The following is a 12,052-nucleotide window of genomic DNA, read 5'->3' on the forward strand; positions in this document are numbered from 1 at the left end:
TTAATATTATTTTCATGTAACTGTTATTGTTAGAACTTCTCCCCCAGACCCCCAATTTTTATCTTGCTCCTCTCCCTTGGAAGTCTCCAAAATGCTGCATCAACCCCTGAGGAAGGGAGACAGGGGAATATTCCAGGGGAGATACAGAAGGTGAATTGGTTGAGTGCCAAGGAGCCGCACTGAGGCGTGAATGAGGGGATCCCAGGTATTTATCTGTCAGGAAGGTAAGTAGGAGCCATGAGGGGCACTAGGAAGTGAGGTGGGGGCACATGGGAAAGATGATTTTTTAAGCACAACTTCTAATCTGTGTAATTACTGCCGTTGGGCCAAGGTATAAGTCGGGAGGAACCTTGTACCCCGTATTTTTCTTGTTGTTGTTGTTTTGTCTCCATTAGAGAGACCTTGAGACCTCCCTCAGGTTTTGAAACAAAATTACATTTTTTTCCTGCACAGCGCCGACTCAGCATGCAGGAATGAGGCTGCATCACAGCCTCCCAGGATTGTCAATTGAGGCTCCAGCAGACACAAGTGTGCATCAGGCTCTTTTTGCAAATGACACTAATTAATGTGGGGATTAATGAAAAAGCAAATGCACTTCGGCTCCTTGATTAAAATCCTAAATGTTCTCCCAGACACCCCCGCATTTCCACATGAGCTTTGGCAGCCGCTTGTGCTGGGACAGCTGTCTGACAAAAGAAGCACCTCACATGGTCCGCAGTCTCCACGCCAGGCCTGTCACTCCAGCTAACCCGCCACCTAAGGACCTGGCCCACGTTTCAGCTGGTCTCAGATCATGGAGGGTGCAGCTACAATCAGTACAGAGACAGGACGCAAAGAGGTGGTATGGTCTCATGCAGGAATCCGGAAAACACAATCGTAAGGCCAGCTTTCTCTTCTACTAGTCAAGGTACCTAAACTGAATGTCCTCCACTGTTATAATAATAATGACACTGCCCCATGCACCTTACAGGTAATGGGGAAGAACTGTGGCAATGGGTGCTGAAGAGTCTTTAAACCCCAAAGCATTGCACAGATGTGATTATTTGGATGGTACTTGGAGACACAGAAGGTAGGGAAAATCGATCCTGCAATGCCATGGAGCCCAGTGGAAGTCTTGGTAGAGTAGAAGGGGAAGAGTCTCTGTCTAAAGTGGAGGTCAGGTGAACACTAATTTCTCTAGTGACAGCTGTACAAGTGTGGGACTAGAGACAGTCCCAGACCAAGCCAGACTAGCCCTTTTTCCTGACAATGAAGATGCTGTCCCCACAGAGACCTTCCAAAGCTCGCCCTTCCCTGATGCTGCTCTGAGGACCCCAGTCCACAGGGAGCTCTGCCCCCACTCATTGCAAGTGGTCTGTTTTCTTTCTTCTGTGTAGATGTCTTTTTACCTCTCATGTGCAGTAAGATCTCTGAGCCTCTGTCTGCTGTATGCTGTTCATTTCTTCGTGTCTGAATGCCCCTGTGACACCAAGTGCATGGTCTGGTGCATATAGTAGTCTAAAACGCAGATATTAGCCAATAGCCTGAGCTGTTCTCCTTCATTCTCGCAGTACCTGACTGTATAAGGATGCCCTGGCTTCTCCGTTTCCTATGATCTGCTTTGCTGTAGCTCCTTGCCTGCAGAACCTCGTTGAAAGCTTGACCCAATGCCCTTACCAAGATGCCTCTGCTCCATCACTACAAAGGCTGGGCTTGGGGCAGGAGATTGGGCAATGGCTGTACACAGGCACAGAGGTCCTCTTCTCTTGAAGGAAGTGATCGCTTTCCCCCACTCATTCACACCCTCCAGAGAAACAACTAGGACAAAGCTTTGCAGGGTGGACATATGAGGAAGTGGTCATTGAAAGATGTGGCCTCAGGTCAGCTGACCTGGGTCATGATCTCTGTATCATTATGGATCATTCTCTTCATCTCTCTGAGTCTTAACTTCCTCATCTATAAAATGAAGGATGTAAGCCAGGTGATCCCTGCAGTTCCTCCCACTTCTAAGATTCCTTGACTCACCAAGGAAGATGGGAGGGCAGCCAGAAGTGACATGAACCTGGGTTAAACCGAGTCTGTCCCCACACGTTGGGGCTTTATTTCTGCAGAATTCTCCATCCCAGTCCCTTTCCTAACCATGGGCAAAAACAGCTCAGGCAGCAATGAAGGTGTGACTACAGCTGAGCAGTTGGATTTAAATCCCACAGAGCCATGGTGCTGGGAAGAGGGGCTGCCCTGGCCAGTCTATCAAAAGACCATTCCAACCAACTGATGTCTTATACATTGGTTTACACACATGCCCTTTATTGTGTCAATTACCCATCAGTAACACTGCTGAAATCTGAAAAAGTGTTACTTATGAAGTTGTGCTAAGAGAACATCTGTTTATTACTTATTTTCCATCTTTTTTTTTGAGAAGGAGTCTCGTTGTCACCCAGGCTTAAGTGAAGTGGTGTGATCTCAGTTCACTGCAATCTCTGCCACCTAGGTTCAAGCGATTATCTTCCCTCAGCCTCCCAAGTAGCTGAGATTACAGGTGCGCACCACCACTCCTGGCTAATTTTTATATTTTTAATAGAAACAGGTTTCACCACATTGGCCGAGCTGCTCTTGAACTCCTGACCTCAAGTGATCTGCCCTCCTCAGCTTCCTAAAGTGCTAGGACTATAGGCGTGAGCCATCACACCTGGCCTTCCCCATCATTTTTGCAATATCACTTTGCTATTTGTATACAGGCCAGAGGAAGGAGAGGATTGTGGAGAAGGCTTTATCTACACTCACATTCTCTTGCTTCGTTATGGCTGTGAAATAAATTACATGATACTCTGAAAAAAGAGGGTCAACCCCTTTTAGGGTTGGCAGCTGGTGTTTAAATCCTGATTTTGCCTCTTTCGAGATGTGTGATTTGGGACAGGTAACAATTGCCCTGATCCTCAGTTTACTCATTTGTTAGTTATTTGTTTATTCATTTGTTAAACTCATTTGTTAGATGACATTTATACCTATCAGATATGGTTGTGGTCTTCACAACCACACACTTGGCCCCCAGCATATTGTAAGTGCTCAGTAAATGGTAGTATAGGGATAAAAGTAGAAGCCAGAATTGCATGTGGAAGTCAGACCAGGGCCACCTTAAGTTTTACCCTCCTTCTGAGTTTCAGCCTGTTTTTGTGAAAAATTTTAGGTCACTTTCTTTTAAATGGAATACATCTTAGAAATTATCCTTCAGGATCAAAATTATCATGGATGACATATTAGGGTCCAGCATTAGCTAGGCCGGCTCCAAATCTGATATTCACAGGCTTCTTTGGGTTGCATTTTTTTTCCCGTAATACAACCTCTTGCTCCGTATCTTCTAAAGTAGGACCTTATACCCTGTGCTCCCTGGCCTTCCATACCATGCTGCCTCCCAGGCCCCAGTTCCAGGCTGTGACCCCTCTATTCCAGGAAAATACAAACAGTCTGCTGTCTTGGCATCTTAAAGTTGTGTCATAACACTCTTGAGATGGCAATTTCTTTTCTGTTGTTCAGTTGAATACATTTTTAAAGAAGATTCCCTTGGCTGCTGGCTCCTTGCTTTTCTTTCTGGTTAGATGCAATAACTACAATCTTTCACGTACTTACAAGTCAATTTTCCTTTAATGATGATTTTACCCGCTTTGAAGCTTATCAGAAGGAGGGTTCATGCACCTCGGGTCTCGGCTTGAAGCTTTCAGTGGGCCGCGGCAGCTGTTCTATAGGCAGTTGCACCTGTTTTGAATGTCATCAATGTAATGCTAATATGCAAAGTGATTTGCGATGCAAGAAGCCAGAACCAACAGTGAAAGAACTGTGTTTAGGATTGTAAATCACTTCCCCATCAGCTGCTGAGCTTCCTTTGGGATTCAGCTGAAGAGGTTCTGCAGGCAGTGGGACCCTGTGGCATTCCCTCTACTAACTTCTGTTCTCTGAGAGAGGGGTTGAGAGGGACCTTGTTAAATCTAGACAAGAAGGAATTAGAGGTGGTTAAAGTGGAATAGAGACCATAGGTGGAAGGAGGGAGGAAAGGAAGGAGAGCACATATGATGCATAAGGCCCCAAATAAACTTGCTGAGATCTGCTTTAGCAATGGCTGATAGCATTTGCAGAGGTTTGAATGGAGAGTTACAGAAGGGCTGCTCTACATCTTCCCAGGAAGAAAGGTTCCATTAGGGTTCATTAGAAATAAAGTCTATAATCCTCATCTCAAGCAAGCTTCCACTTCAAAGTTGCTCTTGTGACTTTGAATTAACCTATTTCCATTAGCAAAACAGGAGGGGTAAAAGTTCAGGGTGCAGAACGAACCGGTGATAGCCTGGCTAGTTCAGAAGCTGAACTTCTTGACTTCTGTGGTCCTCCTAAAATGCAATCAGGGCATGGCTGCCTCAGTGGACAAATCTGTAAAACGGATCCAATCAATTTAATAAGGGGTCAGGCCTGGAGAGTTTCCCTCTAATGAGAGCTTTGCTGTTTATTAGGGCCAAGCTCACCTCCTTTCTTTTTCTGAGGAAGAATGTGGCTGGATACAGCATAAAACAATACACAGCACAGGACATAGCTCTCAAACCACCACCCTTTATGTCACTTAAGTTGCACGCTCACCACAAATTCAAAATAAGTCTGGAACTAGGATGGAATACTTTAGGCTCAGGCATAGAATTCACACTGGGTTTGGCAGTGCTGGTAACCCAGAATTTTTTGGAAAGTTGTCAGAGAAGATTTGGGTTTGGTGTGACAGAGACAACAAGCTGAAAAGGGCAGGCAGAGAAACTACCTTATGTCTAAGCTGCTCCTACGCAAGAGTTAAATGATGGTTGCTGTAGTCCATCAGCTCCCTGGGATAAACAAAGTGGGGTTAACTGCTACATGCAAGATGCCCGTCAGCATTCTGCCCCCGCAAGAGCTTCTGTAACCATTAAGAGCTAAATAAAAGCATGAGGTGGCTTATCTCAAATGCAAGACATTGGTGCTTGAGTGCTGCAAGATTTGCAGAGAAGAACTTGTAGTAGGGGAGGGAAAGAGGAAGTGAAACCTGATCTGAAATCTGAAATGTAAAGAATTAGAGTGGAAGTAGGGGAGGGCATTTTGGGTAGAAAGAGTGGCATGAACACAGTGTGGCGATAAGAATGAGCATCACACCTCAGGGAGACATGGGGAGGGCAGTGCAGCCTAGAATGAGAAAGGCCTTGGTTGTGGGGGAGCAATCAGGGCAGACTACCAAAAGGGTCATGGAGTCACCATGCAACACAAAATTAGAAACCCTAAACCATTGGTCTCAGTACTGTGGGCCTGAGACGCAGAGTGGGGCATGGGGTGGGGCATCTAGTCACAGATTTACCGCCTCAACATGCAAGTCTGTTCCCATAGCTGCAAATAGTCTATTCTAATCAACACTAGAGGGGGTTAGCCGCCAGCATGTGAACCCTCAGGTGTCTGCGGCAGGGCAGCTGCCCCAGCGCCACACACTCCCAAGCTGATTCATACTTGTGTCTGGTGACACCTGGGTCTCATCTGTCCTGACAACAACAATGAGAATCACCCAGACAGTCTGTGCAAGAATGTCTCCTAGTCCAATTTCTGGTGTGATTGTTTTCAAAGCTGCAATAGAACTCTAGTCCCTCCTGGATTTCTTGAGGAGAAAATAACAGTTATTTACTTATTGGGTCTATTAAAAATGCACCCATTATCTGAATGCCTCTAGGCAACCGCACAAAAATATATTTTTAAAAAGATGAGAATCCAATTAAGCAGAGATGCAGATGCTCCTGCAGCAAGTAGGCCAACCAGGCTGTTCCCTGAAGGGTGGATGAGAGCCCAGGAGCAGGATACCCTTGCCTGCCAGTCAGTGCACCCAGGTTTCTCTAAGCCAGAAGGGGAGGAGCTGCAGAGATGCAACCGTCCACCCTGTGGTTTCCCATTCTCCTGCTCTGTTTCTTGCCAGCCTTGGACTTCTACAATAGCACTCAGACTGGGCTTAGTGTCTGTGATGAGGTCAGGAAGGAATGCAAGGTAGCTGAGGTAGAAACACCTAGGTCGGAGGTTTGGAAAACGCTGTTAATTAGCTGCCTTGTATGTTATTTTGGCTTCTTGCTCAGCCACAATCTGAAATAGTTTTACAGTAGACTGTACTGTTCCTCCAGAAATCTTGTGAGATAGGTAGTGATCATGCCAAAACTCGCATCTGATGATGTCACTCCCTACTGAAACTCTTCCCGGATTCCCAATGCTTTAGGGTCAAGATCCCTCCCTCACATGGTACGTGTGGCACTTGGCGGTCAGATTCCAGCCTAATTCTAATTCTCCTCACACACACACCCCAACCCTACTCTAGTCACACACAACTACCTGTAGGTCCTCAATCTGTTTCCAACTAGTCTACACATCTAGGTCTTTAAAAGCTATCTTATCTCTATATTATCAGTATCGCACCTTCTGCAACTGGACACTTTTTCCTCACCCTTCAGGTCGGCAGAGGCGCCACCTACTCCTGGAAGACTTCCCTGGCCTTCCATTCTGGAACAAGGGCTCCAAGTCCTGAAGAATCTGAGCGCACTGTATTGTGACCTCTTGCTGACACGTCTGTCTCTCTGGTCAGAACATGAGTTACTCAAACAGAAGGTCTTGTCATTCTGCTCAGGGGTCTCCGTGCCTAGCAGAGAGCATCAAAGCTAAAACAAAGTCCTCCTCTAAGACCCAGTACTGAACCTCGAGTTCTTGAAACCTCAGGCTTTCCTCTCCTGTAAAATAGACATTATAATATTAACTGCTGCCTCATTTAAAAAACTGAAGATGTAGTGAGACATTACATAGAGACAGCAAACCTGAGCATCTTGTGCCTGGTACGTGACCATTGTTGACAAGACAGAAGGAACAGGTACATAGCATATGTCATTGACTTTTTCCAAAGAAGAGACTGAGCTCAGAAAAGTGAACTGACTTGCCTGGAGTTGCACAGTAGATAGGAAAATGGCAGAACTAGCATACAAACCTGGCCTCAGCTGACTTCAAAACCCTTCTCATTTTCTGTGCCATTCACAAGCTCTGCAGACCGGAGATACAACTCACTAGCTGATCTCTGCTGAAATGGCAAACCCAAGGCAAAGGCACCTCCTCTCCAGGAAAACTTAGACTTTTGGGTCCTGCTGGCTGAAGAATTCAGAAATCTTTCTTCACCTTGATTATCTGTGGCAGTGATTCCCGAAAACATTTGTTTGTTTTCTGTAGACATAGTTGTTTATATCTGGGAAACAATTTTGTTTACTGGAATAAGCAATGGACTGGGAGTCAGCTACTACCCAATAAAACGGCATTATTTAATCAATTCTTTCCTGACGCTTCCTTTTCCCCATTGCAAAATGAAGATTTTGGAATGAATCACCTCTATGGTCCCATCCATCTCTAAACATCTGTGTTACATATGTGAAATAAGACAGCTAATGCATCCCAAAACCAAATTGGTCTTGAATTGCCCATTCTACCAAATAGCACACATTTCTGCTTCCCTCCTTGAGTTTCAATTATCAGCAGCTATGAGTTTGTTGCTGCTCTCCACCAAGGTGAGGTCACAGTGGTGAGGTCAGCTAGGGAGAAAACATTCGTGTCAAATACAGATGGTTCAAGCCTCCCTAAGCTCCTCAGTCTCCTGGGGAGGGAGAAGCAGGTGCAGGACATGTAACCTGCACTTTTCCCCAGCACCCTGCTCAGAGGCCAGCTCTTCTCTGCTCCTCAGGTCCAGTGAGGGGATTATCCTGGAAAAGGAAAGACTTAAGAGAACTAACACCTCCCATCAGCTACACTGCACAACATTGATTCGACTGTGGGCCCAGCAATTGCTACTAAGAGACCATTCTCCACGGGGATAGCAGCTGTGGTTGCATTAACTGTCTAGGGGGACCTGCCCTCCCCAGGGGCTCCCGCATGCACTCAGCCCCACAGCCCCGCTCAGAGAGAGCTTCACTTTCAAGGAAAGCAGCATGTTTACCACCTATGTGTTCACGCACAGGGAGCCTGAGACCTGCATCATCAGTGCGATCATTCACAGAGGGACTGACTTTGCTGCAGCTGCGAATATCATTGTCATAAACTTTTCTGTCTGGACTAGATCATGGAGAGTCATCAGATAACCCTCCTTACTTGTTGTTAGAGTCAGGGAGCTACCATTGAGATCTCACATCTACTCTAGGCTGCCCTTTATTTACTGAAGAGAAGGTCCCTGTTTGCCGGCACCATCATTGTGGCTGGGCTCAGACAATGCTCAGATTGCTCTGTCTACCATCACATCATCAGCATTTCTTCTATTCACACTAGTCCCATTCATCTGGATAGGTTTGTAGTGGGGATTAAATAAATTAATACCCGCAAAGCTCCTACAACAGTGTCTGGTACATAGTAAGTGGTATAAAAGTATTAGTTGTTATTTTTATTTATTCACTGCAATAAGTATGCAGGGAGCACTTACAAAGTGTTGGGAAATGTACCAGGCATTGAATACATAACAGTGGACAATGGCGGCCTGCTTCCTCCTAGCCCTCAAGGAGCTTAGACTCTATGGACAGAATCTGTGGGCATTCACAGAGGCTTCCCCAGAGGATAAAAACCTGCCCTGTGAAGTGAGAAGAGCAGTCATTCAATTTCCCACTTCCCAAGTTGAGAGGTTAGCTCAAAGTGACCTGCTGCTTGAGAGGCAGGGGAAGGGAGGCACCCTCTGAGCCTCCCTTTGAGCTTACCAAGGCAACCAGACGTCAAAGCTGGTCCCCTAGACTAAAAGCCTATCCCACGTTTTTTCAACCTCATGTTTATCTACAGAAAAACCATTTTTGTAAGTCCCCCAGATTTTGTCTCCTAGCAGAGTCTTTCCAGTTAGAATTAATCCCCAAAATGACCCTTTCAGCAAAATTGTCTGTGAGAGTTAATATTGTCAACTTTATTGGATTGAAGGATGAAAAGTATTGTTTCTAGGTGTTGCCAGAGGAGATTAACATTTGAGTCAGTGGACTGGAAGAGACAGACCCACCCTCAATGTGGGTGGGCACCATCCAATCAGCTGCCAGCATGGCTAGAAAAAGCAAGCAGAAGAAGGTGGAAGGGGCAGACTTGCAGAGTCTTCCAGCCTTCATCTTTCTCTTGTGCTGGATGTCGAACATCAGACTCCAAGTTCTTTGGCTTTTGGACTTATGGACTTATACCAGTGGCTTGCCAAGTGCTCTCAGGGGTTTGGCCAGAGATTGAAGGCTGCACTGTCAGCTTCCCTACTTTTGAGGTTTTGGGGCTTGGACTGGCTTCTAAACCAATACTGGTTTTCTTGCTCCTCAGTTTGCAGACACCCTACTGTGGGACTTGACCTTGTGATCGTGTGAGTCAATTTTTCTTAACAAATTCTCTTTCATTTATACGTATATCCTGTTAGTTCTGTCCCTCTAGAGAACCCTAATACATTGTCCTTTGTCCCTAAAAAAAATCGAGAAAATGATCCCATGGCCACTCTCAGTCACCCCATTTTTGGTACCCCATAAAATCTTATTAGGTGATGCTTGATGCTAAAAGATCAGTCTCTCCACTGCAGCTAAAACATTTCACCATCTCCTTTTCATAATACATGGAGAATAGTCACTCAACCCCCTCCAGTGAATACCCCTGGGAGGAGTGGCCAGACTTCTGAAATGCCAACCATACATCGCCTCAAGAAAGTCTGGAATTCGTCTTAGGAATTGATTTTAATTGATTCAGCATTCAACAAATATCAAGTACATAGTATATGCTAGGCACTAGGGGATGAAAAAAATAATAAACATTTCTTCAAGTAGCTCACATTCCTGAAGGGAAGACAAATGTAGACAACTTACAATACAGTTGAATGAGTTTGATAATAGAAATATGCATCTAGTGGCTCCTTGTTGCAGGGTAATTTGTTTAAAATGTTATCCCATTGTTGACAGGCTTTTCATCCTCAACTACTGCTGCTGCCCATCTTCTCTGGCAATTCCCTGGATATGCCATATTGATTAATTCCTTCACCTGCCATGCCCTTCTCTACTGCTCCTTGTCCATATAGCAAACTCCTATTCATCCTTTAAAACCCTTTTCAGACTATTCCAACCTTTTTTTTTTCAGATGGATTCTGGCTCTGTTTCCCAGGCTGGAGGGCAATGGCACAATCTTGGCTTACTGCAACCTCTGCCTCCTGGGTTCAAGCCATTCTCCTGCCTCAGGTTCCTGAGTAGCTGGGACTACAGGCTCGCAACACCATGCCCAGCTAATTTTTTTGTATTTTTAGTAGAGACGGGGTTTCACCATTTTGGCCAGGATGGTTTTGATCTCTTGAACTCGTTATCCACCCATCTAGGCCTCCCAAAGTACTGAGATTACAGGTGTGAACCACCATGCCCAGCTGACTATTCCAACCATTTTAAGCATTCTCTTTTCTATACTATTGATTTACTTTTCCATATTTCTATTTTCACACATGATGTTCTATAAGCTAATGAATTATTTGTGTATCCACATTCTTTACCACACCATATGTTTCTTCAGGGCCTAATACAGTACCTAACCTATAATAGATATTCTTAAATGTTCATTGATGTGTATAAGATACAATAGTAATATTACTATGACCACCACTAATTGCTACTATTTTTGGAATTTTCATTAGCCAGGCATTATGATAAGTGCCTCATGTGTATTTCTTCAGTTTTTCCTCAAAACAATGTGGAAGCATCATAGATGTCATCTCTAGTCCGTTATCTTTCACAGATAATGTATTGTATAAATTATTACTCTCTTCCACTTCTCTCTCTCTCTCTCTCTCGTACACATCCATGCAATCTTATAAGCCATCTCGGAACCTCATTTACTATTTTTAGGGGTTCATAATCTGACTTAGCTATCTCACTTCTGCATTCCCACTGTACCCTGCATATGTCCATGTAAGTGCATCTTAGTCTAGTATAACTATTGATTTGGTTGTTTGCTTCCTTCTTTAGAAATTCCTTGAAGTCAGGCATGGCCCCTTCCCTTTTTTATCCCAAATGACTGTCATGGTGCCTATAATATAATAAGTGTTAAATAAATATGTATGGTAAAAGGAAAGAAGAAAGGAAGAACGGAAGAGAGGAAATAAGAGAGAAAGAACAATATTTTCCATGGACCAGGTGAGTTGGTTCATGGAAAACAGTCAAGCAAAGGAAAAACAGCAAGATCAGTGGGCATATTTGTGTCTTTATAACTAGTGAGTTATCAATCACTTGCTATATGACAATCATCCTCATTTTACAGAGAAAAAAACTAGGGAATCTTAGTGAAACAACCATCATATTCTCAATTGACCTTAGACAAAGAACTCTTTTACTTCTATCCTATTGCTTTAACTCTTGGATACAATACTTCTCACTGACAACCCCACTGGTCTCTTGCATGCCTTATCTCTCCAAGCAAAAGTGGGCAGGACCAATGGAAATTGTGTATGTATCCATTTATTTAATAACATTTCTTACTATCAATTCTGTTCCAGGTCCTCTACCAGGCACTGGGGACACAGGGTGCAGTCCTGTAAGAGCTTTCCAGAAAGGCAATTATACACCATTTTTGTGCAGCCTACGATTCAGACCATCCAAAGTTAGCACATGGTGTTAATGGTGGAACCACCTCTGTGCTCAGGTAGCCAATAAAGCTTTTAAATCTACTTAAGAAGCAAGGAAAGAGAAAGAATAAACGCCTGAAATTGAATTGGCCTGGGATTTTAGCCTGTGATTTGGAGTGACTTTGGGGGAAAACAAGTTAGGCATAGACAAATAAATGTAACACGTGTCCACATGATTTTTCCCACGTCATATTAAACAATCATTTTATCTATGATAAATGCATTTCCAGAGAAAATCTCCAGATTTATTAGAAGCCATTTACAAAAACCAGGCAACTTGCAGTTCCTACTACCCACATTTTGTTATCTGACTTGTAGCCAACCTCCTGCAGATCCCAAAACTCGTCATGTCCCTAAGACACAGAGGGAAATGTGGGCGGTGCTCACAACTCCCCATGGAGGAGAATACTCAGA

The 12,052-nt window shown here is 44.3% G+C and overlaps 1 long non-coding RNA gene across 2 annotated transcripts in view; it reads right to left on the reverse strand.

The window, feature by feature from the left end:
* The window catches only part of LOC103877997, a 50,563-nt gene that overhangs the window by 25,010 nt on the left and 13,501 nt on the right, over positions 1-12,052 (reverse strand). The window contains exon 1 of one of the 2 annotated variants that reach the window (XR_002517288.2): positions 6,430-9,015. The exons of the other annotated variant lie outside the window; for it this stretch is intronic. This is a non-coding gene — a long non-coding RNA (uncharacterized LOC103877997). Of the gene's footprint in view, positions 1-6,429; positions 9,016-12,052 lie in introns of those variants that run through there. 2 annotated transcript variants of the gene reach the window in all.

The sequence above is a fragment of the Papio anubis genome, chromosome 12 (genome assembly GCF_008728515.1).
Source record: "Papio anubis isolate 15944 chromosome 12, Panubis1.0, whole genome shotgun sequence".
NCBI classification, from domain to species: Eukaryota; Metazoa; Chordata; class Mammalia; order Primates; family Cercopithecidae; genus Papio; species Papio anubis.